Source organism: Lissotriton vulgaris, chromosome 11 (genome assembly GCF_964263255.1).
Source record: "Lissotriton vulgaris chromosome 11, aLisVul1.2, whole genome shotgun sequence".
Lineage (NCBI taxonomy): Eukaryota > Metazoa > Chordata > Amphibia > Caudata > Salamandridae > Lissotriton > Lissotriton vulgaris.
Genome location: NC_141699.1, coordinates 431,360,561 through 431,373,647, shown reverse-complemented (window position 1 = coordinate 431,373,647; position 13,087 = coordinate 431,360,561).

The following is a 13,087-nucleotide window of genomic DNA, read 5'->3' as shown; positions in this document are numbered from 1 at the left end:
GCCGATCTAAGTAGTGCATTTGACCTGGTGGATCATAACCTACTCTGGCCAACCCTGATCGCCATTGGAGCACCAAGGGCCATATTTGGGTTTCTCTCTCATTTGTCCAAATTCAAAGTGGGGCGGGGGATACAGCAAGGATGCGTGCTAGCGCCAATATTATTTTCACTTTTTATTAATGGGATAGATAATCATTTGCAGACAATACAGGCCAATACCCCCAGGGCAGCAGGGCACGCGATACCCGTTTTATTATATGCGGACAACACTGTACTCTTAGCAAGAACCTCGGTAGGACTCGAGAGACTGATGAATGAATTCCCAGCATTCATGATGCAAAGGAAAATGGTAATCAATATATCCAAAACATATACCATGATTTCTGGGCCCAAACCTTAACCTCCCAAAACTTTTTTTATTGAGAATATCCCAATCAATACTGTTAATTCCTTTTGCTATCTTGCTATTTTATTTTAGGATAATGGCTCTTGGTCCCAACATATTTTAAATACCAGAGCTAACACGAGCTGGGCAACTCAGGTATTTTTAAATTTTCGTCCAAATTCGGGAATCATCCAACTAATGAGATGGTAGCTATATATAAAGCTAAAGGAGCAAGTATAGCTCTTTACAGGGCAGCGCTTTAGGGACATGCAAAAAGCAAGGCCCTGCAAACGCAAGAAAATTCCTTCTTGAAACATTTGCTATATTTACAGCCATCTGCTTCAAACACTATTGCACTTCATGAGGTGGGTCTCCAGTTTTTAGAAGATCATTTATTGGCTAGACAACTGTTACTGTGGGACTCAATTTGGAAAAGGGAAGAAACTGTTTTTAGAAAATCCATTATTTTAGATTGTCTTAATCTGCACGAAGCACTAAAAATTCCTTAGCTGATATATATTAACTCCTCTTTAGAAAATCTGTAAAAAATATCCGTTTGGTCAGAGACATCAAAAATATTGCGCCATACAAAGAAGGAGATCATAGACTCCTATTTACAATACAGGTCGGATTTGAGATCAAAGGCTGAGAGAAATAAACCAACTGTTGCTTTGTACATATCATATAACTTAGATGATGGTACCGATAATTATTTGTCATATGAGTCTTATGCCCAGCACCGTTTTGTGCTACTAAGATTGGGATGTGGCATTGTTTATCACCTTGTATCAATTCCAAGAATGAGGACTCATCCATCTGATGAGGTACTATGTCCGTGCGATAGCAAAAGCAAACAGAGTACATTGCAATTTATGTTGTTTTGTAACTTTTATCAGATTTTTAGATGTATTTATCTTATACCGTTGTTTGTTGCCCGTAACATTAGAACACATAAAGTAGGAATGACATTTCTGGTGACACTAAGTGACCCCCTGATATGTTACAGTATTGACCTGTTCATTTTTAAATCAATTAATGTAAGGAATTGAGTCGAATAGAATTGAATTGATTTTATTATCTTTGCTGATGCTTTTCCTTTAGCTAATATTAATGCCATGCCTATTCCGAAGCTTATTAATGTGAGAATGTATCTTGATATAACAAAATAAATTAAATTATTTTAATAATTGTGATTGTATCTGTTTTAAAACTGTCGTTTAAATCTAATATGACTGTACTTTTATGGCCACCTTGTTTTTTTAATTTTAATTAATTAATTTAATTAATGTTTGAGCTTGTAAAGCGCACTGCTACCCGTAGGTTTCCTGGCGCTGTATAATGCTGGGGAACCCGTCCTGGCTTTCCCTGTGGGATGGTCCCTGCTGGGAGTCCCCAAGGTGGAGCCAGGCATCCCCGGCGTTGATGGGGCCGTTGTGGAGATTAGGCAAGCTAATGCCCAGAGTTGCCGAGTGGGACCCCTGATTAGAGTAGGCACCAAAGTGAGAATTATCGAGTCCGCTGACCCAAGTCAAATAAAGAATTGAACTGAACTGAACTGAGTGTGTCCATAAATGTCCTTTGGTAATTGTTACCTAGATTCACATCAACTCATACTTAATCTATGTGATGAGTGTGTGCATGCATGCTCTAGATCTCATGTGTATGAGTATGTTGTGCTATATCTTGCAGGTAATTGACAAAAATAGTTCAATTGTGATATTCTATTGAAAATTGGAGTCTCTGATCTCCTTCTTTGTATGGGACAATATTTTTGATATCTCTGACCATTCCAATATTTTGTACAGATTTTCTAAGAAGCACATCACATATGAGGCGCACACAGTGCAGACAAGGTACAAGACCATGAATAACACCAAGAACCTAGGAGGTTTATAGGCCAAGCGAATTGCTGGCAACACTGGCAAGTCTATCTCTACGTCAGTGGGTGCTACAGTCACCATATAACAATGTCAAAAAATTAAGAGAGAGCAAGAGACACATATGTGAGAAAAGAGAGTGGTGATGTCTAAATTGGAAAACTGGTCAAACCAGATCCAGTACACAATATTTGTGGATAACCATCAAACAAACACAAAGTGATCGGTCCTATCATTTGGCCGTCCACACTGTGACCCGGCGGGTCCTTCGATCATCTAGACCTCATGTCACACAGTAATTAGTAAGTACTGGATTCGGTCCACAGTGAAATTTGAACCTCTAATTGTGGATCAATTAATGATGGTTAGTGAAGAGTGGTCAAAATACAGTGCAACATACATATAGTGGTGAGTATAAAATAGGGTGATATGTCTAAACAAACGCCTTAATAGAAACCAGACACATCCCCTAAATAAAAAACAGGAAAGCGCAAATGACAGTATGGAACAAATGACTGTCGCGATTATGGCCAACATGTTTCTGCCTACCGGGCAACACGTCCCTTGGCTTTTATCAGGGCCACTGCTCTAAAATAGTTGCTACTGTTGTATGTGAAATAAATGATAATTCTATCTAATCAGTGAAAAAGGATATGGATAATACGAATATAGATGATAATGGTAGGCACGATACAACCTGTACCTACAGTTATATACTCGTCCTCCTTGTCAGTGGACGCTCAACGTGATCTAAGGAAACATATATACAGCACTCATATTAGTGCCATAATTTAACACACATACGTGCTCTCCTCTTCTCTTTTATGTATAATAGACAATACAAAAAATTTTAATTGCTCACCCAACATGACAGGGGACTGGACCTCACCTCACCTGGACCGTGCTCAGGTATACGAGGCCCCGCACTGTGGAACAGATAAATGCGAACAGGTGAAGACATCAAAACTCAATGCTTCATGTAGAGTCTAAAAATGTCTAATAATGTTCCCTGCTTACTACGTCACATCTGTCCACCTATAAACTCAATGGTGGAAAGAGCCCTAGGAGTATGGCTAGTACCCCCTAGACTGGTGTTTGAAAAACACCTAATTTTCATTCTGACACTATATGTTCTCTATGAGTCAATACAAGTAATCTAAAATAGAGATGATGCAAAACTTATAGATTACTGAAAACTAAAAGGAGTTATGCAGTTCTTAATAATAAACGTTGCAACCCCCACCTGCCCAACCTTCTGGACTGCTAGACTCACCTCTCTGTCAGTGCCACCAAACTCGCCTGAGGCTTGGAGGAGGCACCGATCCGGAAGAGGTGTCGATTAAAATACTAAAACACCAAAGAGGGCTACTTTACTTTTGTGTCCTTGACTGCTGTTAATCAGTGTTTTGACTCTACTATGCCCAATATTCTTATATGCAGAGGCATTTTGCCGACAGAGCGGGGCAACGCTGTGCCAAAGAAAGCCACATTTGGTTCAATACCTTCGTCGTCATCCGCAATGTTTCTCAAACGACTCACGCCCGTATCCTTCCGCGGAACTACAGAATGACATCAAAGCGGCCATTTCTGGAGTTCCAGCAGAGCGACTCCCACGGACCAGTACCATTTCGATGTATACCGTCATATTAAAGTCAATTAACTGCTCATTGTCAATTAACAGTATTTGGAGTTTGCTACTATGTTTATGATCCCACCCAAAGACTGAGTGTCATGTTAATAGATAGTGTTAATAAAAAGTGTAGGGATGGAGACACCAAAAGGACTACATAGTGACGACGAATCGGCCATATTAGTAGTTCTTGTCGAATGCCATTTCGATGTAAACCATCGAATTAGAATCAATTGACTGCTCGTTATCAATAGACAGTGTTTAGAGTTTGCTACTATGTTCATGCTCCCACCCAAAGACTGAATGTCATGTTAATAAAAAAGTGTCAGGATGGAGCCACCAAGAGGACTACACAGTGGCGGAGCGGCCATTTGAGTGGTTCTTGTCGTGTATAGTACTGCTTGATAGATGTTTTCACTTATTGGAATGTAATTAAGGACACTGCCAGAGTCCCAAGAGGACTTGCGGTCTCAAAGCGCACATAATTTGCTAAGGCCACCAGTCTACAGATCAGGTCATAGTATGAACCTTACAGTGTGAATATGATTGTCCTGGTCAGGGAAAGACACAGAGTCTCTTCCAGAATAGGGCCAAAAGGCAGAGTCTGCAACCGTTAAAATAAAGACTCGGTCTTATGGTAGACCCATATCAATAGTGTCACAATATATATTGGGGGGAACTACAAAGTGTACCACGGTATCTGATCATTGAATCCCCTTGTGTCAGAGGAAAGTTTAAAACCCATCTTTGTTCTCTAAAGAAAAGGTATTTGGCAACATTCCTCACATGTGAGGGTATGAAGCGCTTCGCCAAGACCATCCAGGCAAAATCAGATTCCCCATGTTGTTTCTCAAGGAAATGTCTTGTTAGTTGCGTCATGGATTTTTTACAGTGGAAAGAGCTCTTATGCTCAAGCATGCGCACTCGCACCCTACGGGTGGTCATTCCCACATATTGACAGGAACACAGGCAGGTCAATAGATAATGAGGTTCTCACTATTACAATTAGTAAAGTGGTTTTGCAACCAAGGCCTGTCAGTACCTATATCTATCTCAGTAGAGTGTTTAGTTTGTGGACAGACAGAACAATTCCCACAGCGATGGTGGCCCACTGCAGGTGGTAAATCCCACAACGTGCCCAAAATCCTTCTCGATGTCTCTTTGGGGCACATGTGTATTAGGCGATCCCTGATGATATTAGATCTTTTAAAAGCAAATAGGGGTAGTGCAATCTTATCATTCCCATGGTTGAGGATGCGCCAGTGCTTCCTGATGATTTTCTGCAAGCTATTACTTCTTGTATTGAATCTACTCACTAGAGTAAGTCTATCACTAGACGTTTTGGGAGCCAGTGGTTCTAGGAGCGCCTCCCGATTGTTATTGTGTGCTCGCTTGAGAGACCGTTTAATGAGTGATCGCGGATAGTGCCTCTCCAAAAGTTGTGAAGACAAATTCCTGGCATGAGTCTTGAAATCCTCCAAACTGGAACAGTTCCTCCGGACACGGAGGAACTGACCATATGGTAAATTGTCCCTAAGGGATTTGGGATGGTGACTCTCGTATAAAAGTAACGAGTTTCTAGCAATCGGCTTCCTATACAACTCGCTCTGCAAGCCTGCAGGTGTCGCATAAATAGAAAGATCCAAAAAGGACAGTCTCTCTTTGTGGGCCTCAAAGGTGAATCTGAGGAATTGATTCCTGCCATTCAACCAGAGATGGAATTCACTTACAGATTCCATGCTCCTTCTCCACACTACCAACACATCATCGATATAGCATTTCCACCATATTATCGATGATTGAAATGGGTTGGTAGGTGTGAGTACGTGCTGTTGCTCGAAGTGGTGCATGTACAAATTAGCCAGGCTCGGCGCGAAAACGCTGCCCATACTCGTTCCAGAGGTCTGAAGATATATGGTGTCCTCGAACCGGAAATAATTCTCTTTCATGGCCAGTGTGGCCAGAGCCATAATGAAGGTGATTGGGGTAATGGTGTCACTGATGTTATCCCCCAGGATGGATGTGACAACTTCAAGAGTTTCATCCTGGGGGATGGAAGTACACAACGACTCCACATCGAAAGAGACCAATAGGTCTCTTTCCAGATCGTAGTCAATCTCAGGAAGCACCCTTAACACGTCCTTGGTATCTTGCAAGTAGGTGGGCATCCTCTGCACGATGGGCCTTAGAAAAAAGTCTACAAAGGTAGAGAGGGGTTCCAGGGCTGAACCCAGACCAGAAATAATAGGCCTCCCTGGTGGCGTTCTCTGTGGCTTATGTACCTTAGGAAGAAGGTAGAAGTAAGGCATCACAGGAAACTCTGTTACCAAAAAGGACCCTTCATTGGGAGTGATCCATCCCTCTGCTAATGCTTCTTCTACAATACATTTAATCCTAGTCATAAGACCCTCTGTGGGATCTTCCTGCAGGGGCAAATAAGCCTGCCTATCACCCAATTGTCTTAAGCATTCCGATCGATAGTCAGTGGTGTTCAAAATGACTACTGAACCGCCTTTTGTTGGCAGGCTTAATTGTTATTAATTGGTCATCTGACAGACTCTTCAACGCCTTCTGTTCTTGACCTGACATGTTCTTAAAAGATCTGTCTTGGGTCTTCCATAAGTTGGATACTTCGTCACCTACTGCTCTCTCAAAAGCTTGGACTTGAGAGGGGACTGCGTGTGTTGGTGGTTGGAATTTCGATTTCTTTTTCAGCCCCGTATTCGTATCATGAGCATTCTCCGGATCCTCAGATATGTTTTAAGAAAAAATGGAGTTTCAATCTTCTGAAAAATTCACTCAGTTCACATTGGAGTGTGAACGGGTCTCCATTGTTTGTCATTACGAAGCCCAAACCTTTGTTGAGTATTTGTTCCTCCAAAGGGGTTAGTATCTTGGTTGAAAGGTTCACTATGAGGGTTGATTCCCTGATGTTCCTGCTTTCTAGAGGTTTTTGGCTGTCTGGCTCCGAGTTCCTGTGTGTGGGCCTGTTTGATCTTGCCACTGAACCCTTTTTTAATGTGAGGTCCGGCACCTGCCCCTGGTCCTCCGTGTGCCAACCCCTAAAAAGGCTGTGTATTAAATGTATTGGGAAACCCTTGATAGTGTCCCGGTGGTGGTGGGTACATCAATTGTTGATGTGGTGGATACCCCAGGGAGTAGGTGGCCACCATTGTTGGAAATGACTAGGTGGTTGGTTCCCATGTTGGAACCCTCTATTACCTCGCCCACGAACCCTTGGTTGGAAATGAGATGAACCGGTATTATCCGAGTCACTATCATCAGAGCTGGAGCCTGAGTAATTAGACCTGAATCGTTTCCCATTGTTCCTTAACATAGGAGTGGTGTAGGTGTCACTGGTGTAGGGGTATACCCGCTCATGCTTGAACGTAGAGAGGTCCTTTTTAAACTTATCGAGCTTGGACTGTAGGATAGTATCCTTGAATTCTGTCATGTTTTTATTAGACTCGTCCTGTTGTCTCTTGAATAACGTGGGCGCGATTGTGGCTCTTATTGAAGATTCAAGGACCTGGATTTCTATAAGGATAGTGTCAGCTATTCATTTTTCTGTGCTGATAATGAGGATCAACCAATCTCTTGTACACCTCCAGGCCATCAAAGACCAATCCTTAAGAAAGGCTTTGTCCTGCAAAAACAAACGTGGTGCGTTTCCAACGAGTCTGGAGGTGCACAGCTGGCCCTCAAATATTCAGCCATGGCTATCCCATGTACAAGGGTCCGTGAGTGGGACTTCTTCAAAACTAGAACCTTGGTCCAGTCGTCTGCTGAGACACTGGTCGTTGTAGGTAGTAATTCAAGCATACTAGGCATGCTATCTAATATGGACTGGTACGTCGAGTCATCATAGGCTAAGCCACTTATTTCTGCCATGATGTGATCCCACAATAGGGACTGGATAGTATATGTTACAAAATCTGTGACTACAGCCAAAAGACCCCGGGGGCCACTGAAACACCACTAAATCTATCGAAGTCTCAAGTTCGGTAGCGCCGTAACTATGAGAACTAAACAAAAAAGAGTATAGATCTCTCAATAGAAAAATGACCCGCAGCCAGCAACTGCTCTAGACTAACAAAAACAAACAAGGAGAGTAGGGTCAAAGGGAAAAAGTTTTAAGACCTACTACTGGTTCACTTCCCCAGCAACATCACATGAATAACAAGCAAGAACCTAGGAGGTCTTAAGGCCAAGCAAATTGCTGGCAACACTGGCAAGTCTATCTCTACATCAGTGGGTGCTACAGTCACCATATAACAATGTCTGTCTAAAAAATGAAGAGAGAGCAAGAGACACATATGTGAGAAAAGAGAGTGGTGATGTCTAAATTGGAAAACTGGTCAAACCAGATCCAGTACACAAAATTTGTGGATAACCATCAAACAAACCAAGTGACCAGCCTAGTATGGGTAATGGCAGCAGTAGGTGGACGGTGAAATGGCCTGTATGCTTATAACACATTGCATACATGCCTGTGGCCACATTGGCCTGATTGGCCTGATTTCTTACAAAACACTGCAACGGTATGGACACTAACCCTGGGCGAAGAACTACGCTCCGTTTGCGGAGTTTTGGCAACTCCGCGTTCCGCGGAGTTCGCATAGCTGCCGATAACTCCGCTATCCGGTGCGGAGCGTAGTTGTCGCGCGCTAAATAACATTGTCGCGCACTAAATAACATTATCGCGTGCGCGGCAATGGCTTACCTTGGTTCTGCGTTCGCTTTTTCCCGGTCGCGTCTGCCACCATGTTTGTAAACCCTCCCGTGCGACTGTGCGAACGCGATAACGTCATTGGAAGCGCGATAAAGCCATAAGGACGCGCAAGTATGTTTGTTGGTAAGATCGAGTTGCCGAACGCGCAGAGCCTGCAATCTTGCACAGAATAACTCGCGAGCATGTTAAAAGTTAAACCATAATAATAAATTACCATTTTGGTTAGCAAACAAGTGAAAAACCCCTCAAAGTTGTACCTTTGGATGTATTTTTTGGGGGGAAGGAGTCCTCTTTCTGTTTCTACTCTATTTTTGAATATTAAGGAGGAAGGGCTCTGGAGTTTACAACTTCCTGTTCCTGTCCACCAGGCTCCTCCCAGTGCTTTGTCCATGAGGTGGTCACTTTCATTTGGATTTTGAGCTGGCAGGATCACTTTCTGTGTGTGTTGGCTGCATTACTGCTTTTTTTGAATTTTACTGAGGACTTTTGGATTTTGAATTCTCTTTTTCAAGTAAGTTCAGTAATGTATGAGTGAGTATGATGTTGTAGACTTGTGTTTGTTTGATTTTAAATTTTTTAACTACAGTATTCATTCCTTGATTTAAATTATTGATGGGTGCCTATACTTTTATGAGGTCCCAACTTGTATTTCTTTTTAAATTTCATCCAGGCTACATAGAGAGGTACCCATGGGTAAAATCATAATTCTGTGTTTAAATTTTTATTCAAGTTTGTAAACAAACATCATGGCTGGCATTGGATTATGGTCATCATTATGCAATAGCAATGTCTGCTGTGGAATTTCTGTTTGTGTAATTAAAAAGTTTTTTATTTTTTTAAGCCAATAGCTGACCCTAGTACTCCATGTAGTTAGTGTGTAGGCATGTTTGAGTTCATTGTAATAACTTTCTGTGGTTGGCCTGGCCATGTGTTGTTGGCGGCCATTTTATGTTTCCCAGCCACTTTGCTCTTGCCATAGGCCTCCAAACTTGTGGCCTACTCTGCCAGTAGGCCAGAGGTACTAGTCATAGGGTCATGAAAGGTAATCAACTGTTTTTCTGGTGTACCTCTAATTAGAAAATCATGGATGGACTGGTTTGATTTAGAAAATCTTATGTTTATGTGTGGGGTATGTCAGGTTTTGGGTGTCTGTCAATTTCTGCCATTAGGTAACCCAAGGAATACAGCTCGGGTAGTTTTGGTAACGTCGCACCGTGTGAGAACGCGACCTTACCTTTTTTGTCTTGTTCGCGCGCTCAATGTACTGGCTCGGGAACGCGATAACGACTTTTCACTCGATTCGCGTTGCCGAACACGCCGATTTTGCATTCTCGCGAAGAATATGTCCCGAGTTGCATAAAAGTTCCTCGAAAATGTTTAATGTGTCCCCTGTGCTACAAAAAAGTCCTCATTTATGTGTTATTTGGTTGTAGTTTTGTCTTCCTGGAGCATGGGCCACTCCCAGTTCCTTTCTGTCCTCTATGTAATGATTTCTTGTTTATGGTTGGGGTGACCAATTTGGGGGGTGGTGTCTGGTGTGTCCATTTTGTGAAGCTAAGCATTGTCCCTTTGGCATAGGCATTTATTGTCTGTCTTCTCTTTCTTTTCATGTAGTGGTGAGGGCCATTTTGTGTGTACTTACTTCCTTTGTGATGATTCTGCTATGTTGTTGTTGGTGGGCAGGCCATGTGGTGGCGGCCATTTTGTGTATGCTTCCTTTGTGACTGATTTTGCCATGTGGTGGAGGCCATTTTGGGTGCATCCTTTTTCCATGTTGTTTTTGGGTGTCCCTGTCCTCCTGGCCCTATGGAGGCGGCCATTTTCTGTGTCCTTCCCTGGTTCTCTTCTTTTGCCATAGCCATCCAAGGCTTTTGTAGGTACTACTACTCACAGCCATAGGTGCATTCAAGTTAATCAACTATTTTTGTGGTGTAACTTTAATTACACCGTGTATGGCTTTGGATTGCTTCACATTTTTTGTAATGGTGGTACTTTCAGCTTTTGGTTGCTTGTGTGTAGCTAATATGGCACTCCCTGCCAGTAGGTAACCCTAGGAATACTGTTCGCGTACTTTTGGTAACGTCGCACCGTGTGAGAACGCGACCTTACCTTTTTTGTCTTGTTTGCGCGCTCAATGTACTGGCTCGGGAACGCGATAACGACTTTTCACTCGATTCGCGTTGCCGAACACGCCGATTTTGCATTCTCGCGAAGAATATGTCCCGAGTTGCATAAAAGTTCCTCGAAAATGTTTAATGTGTCCCCTGTGCTACAAAAAAGTCCTCATTTATGTGTTATTTGGTTGTAGTTTTGTCTTCCTGGAGCATGGGCCACTCCCAGTTCCTTTCTGTCCTCTATGTAATGATTTCTTGTTTATGGTTGGGGTAACCAATTTGGGGGGTGGTGTCTGGTGTGTCCATTTTGTGAAGCTAAGCATTGTCCCTTTGGCATAGGCATTTATTGTCTGTCTTCTCTTTCTTTTCATGTAGTGGTGAGGGCCATTTTGTGTGTACTTACTTCCTTTATGATGATTCTGCTATGTTGTTGTTGGTGGGCAGGCCATGTGGTGGCGGCCATTTTGTGTATGCTTCCTTTGTGACTGATTTTGCCATGTGGTGGAGGCCATTTTGGGTGCATCCTTTTTCCATGTTGTTTTTGGGTGTCCCTGTCCTCCTGGCCCTATGGAGGCGGCCATTTTCTGTGTCCTTCCCTGGTTCTCTTCTTTTGCCATAGCCATCCAAGGCTTTTGTAGGTACTACTACTCACAGCCATAGGTGCATTCAAGTTAATCAACTATTTTTGTGGTGTAACTTTAATTACACCGTGTATGGCTTTGGATTGCTTCACATTTTTTGTAATGGTGGTACTTTCAGTTTTTGGTTGCTTGTGTGTAGCTAATATGGCACTCCCTGCCAGTAGGTAACCCTAGGAATACTGTTCGCGTACTTTTGGTAACGTCGCACCGTGTGAGAATGCGACCTTACCTTTTTTGTCTTGTTCGCGCGCTCAATGTACTGGCTCGGGAACGCGATAACGACTTTTCACTTGATTCGCGTTGCCGAACACGCCGATTTTGCATTCTCGCGAAGAATATGTCCCGAGTTGCATAAAAGTTCCTCGAAAATGTTTAATGTGTCCCCTGTGCTACAAAAAAGTCCTCATTTATGTGTTATTTGGTTGTAGTTTTGTCTTCCTGGAGCATGGGCCACTCCCAGTTTCTTTCTGTCCTCTATGTAATGATTTCTTGTTTATGGTTGGGGTGACCAATTTGGGGGGTGGTGTCTGGTGTGTCCATTTTGTGAAGCTAAGCATTTTCCCTTTGGCATAGGCATTTATTGTCTGTCTTCTCTTTCTTTTCATGTAGTGGTGAGGGCCATTTTGTGTGTACTTACTTCCTTTGTGATGATTCTGCTATGTTGTTGGTGGGCAGGCCATGTGGTGGCGGCCATTTTGTGTATGCTTCCTTTGTGACTGATTTTGCCATGTGGTGGAGGCCATTTTGGGTGCATCCTTTTTCCATGTTGTTTTTGGGTGTCCCTGTCCTCCTGGCCCTATGGAGGCGGCCATTTTCTGTGTCCTTCCCTGGTTCTCATCTTTTGCCATAGCCATCCAAGGCTTTTGTAGGTACTACTACTCACAGCCATAGGTGCATTCAAGTTAATCAACTATTTTTGTGATGTAACTTTAATTACACCGTGTATGGCTTTGGATTGCTTCACATTTTTTGTAATGGTGGTACTTTCAGATTTTGGTTGCTTGTGTGTAGCTAATATGGCACTCCCTGCCAGTAGGTAACCCTAGGAATACTGCTCGCGTACTTTTGGTAACGTCGCACCGCGTGAGAACGCGACCTTACCTTTTTTGTCTTGTTCGCGCGCTCAATGTACTGGCTCGGGAACGCGATAACGACTTTTCACTCGATTCGCGTTGCCGAACACGCCGATTTTGCATTCTCGCGAAGAATATGTCCCGAGTTGCATAAAAGTTCCTCGAAAATGTTTAATGTGTCCCCTGTGCTACAAAAAGTCCTCATTTATGTGTTATTTGGTTGTAGTTTTGTCTTCCTGGAGCATGGGCCACTCCCAGTTCCTTTCTGTCCTCTATGTAATGATTTCTTGTTTATGGTTGGGGTGACCAATTTGGGGGGTGGTGTCTGGTGTGTCCATTTTGTGAAGCTAAGCATTGTCCCTTTGGCATAGGCATTTATTGTCTGTCTTCTCTTTCTTTTCATGTAGTGGTGAGGGCCATTTTGTGTGTAATTACTTCCTTTGTGATGATTCTGCTATGTTGTTGTTGGTGGGCAGGCCATGTGGTGGCGGCCATTTTGTGTATGCTTCCTTTGTGACTGATTTTGCCATGTGGTGGAGGCCATTTTGGGTGCATCCCTTTTCCATGTTGTTTTTGGGTGTCCCTGTCCTCCTGGCCCTATGGAGGCGGCCATTTTCTGTGTCCTTCCCTGGTTCT